General features: G+C 44.6%; 1 non-coding gene across 1 annotated transcript; it reads right to left on the bottom strand.

The window, feature by feature from the left end:
• Nucleotides 1-393: 393 nt before the first annotated feature.
• Nucleotides 394-500, bottom strand: LOC125369957. The gene has a single exon (XR_007215680.1). It is a non-coding gene; the product is annotated as a small nucleolar RNA R71 (small nucleolar RNA).
• Between the last annotated feature and the right edge of the window lie 347 nt (nucleotides 501-847).

The following is an 847-nucleotide window of genomic DNA, read 5'->3' as shown; positions in this document are numbered from 1 at the left end:
CTCAACCCCCGGGCCAATGACGATCAAAGGACGATGTACGAGTTTGCTCGACCATCTTTGGATGGGACGAAAACTAGTATAGTGAGACCTGCTGCAGCGGCCAACAACTTTGAAATAAAAGCCAATGTCATCCAGATGATCCAGCAGAGCATGCAGTTTGGAGGATTGCCTAGCGAGGATCCGAATGCTTATATCTCCAACTTTTTGGAGATTTGTGACAAATTTAAGATAAATGGAACAACCGATGATGCCATTCGGCTGAGATTGTTTCCATTTTCCTTGAGGGATAGAGCCAAGAGATGGTTGTAATCTCTTCCATAGCAAACAATTACTACCTGGAAGGCATAGGCCAAAAAAATTTTATATAAGTATTTTCATCTCGCTAAAACTACTAAACTTAGAAATGACATATCTTCTTTTGTGCAGTTTGATGATGAAAGCATGTACGATGCATGGGAGAGATTCAAGGATCTTTTGAGATGCTGCCCACATCACGGATTGCTAGTGTGGATCCAGGTTCAAACCTTCTACAACGGGTTAAACCTTATGACAAGGCAGATGGTAGATGCTACAGCAGGTGGGGCGCTAAACAGTAAGACGCCCGAGCAGGCTCAGAATTTGATAGAGGAAATGGCCATCAATTATCAGTGGTAATCCTCTAGGAGCCGACCAGGAAGACAAGGAGTGGTTAACCAAATAGATTCTACAGCAGCCTTGGCAGCTTAGGTGGAGCTTCTAACCAAGAAGATTAACCAACTCCAGATGCCGGTTCATGCAGCGAACGTTGGCTGTGAGTTTTGTGGTGGCCTGCACTACAGTGCGAACTGTACTGCAGGAGGTATGTTTG

Source organism: Ricinus communis, chromosome 4 (assembly GCF_019578655.1).
Source record: "Ricinus communis isolate WT05 ecotype wild-type chromosome 4, ASM1957865v1, whole genome shotgun sequence".
NCBI classification, from domain to species: Eukaryota; Viridiplantae; Streptophyta; class Magnoliopsida; order Malpighiales; family Euphorbiaceae; genus Ricinus; species Ricinus communis.
The sequence above is the reverse complement of the archived record's forward strand: the minus strand, read 5'-3'. Positions and strand labels throughout refer to the sequence as shown.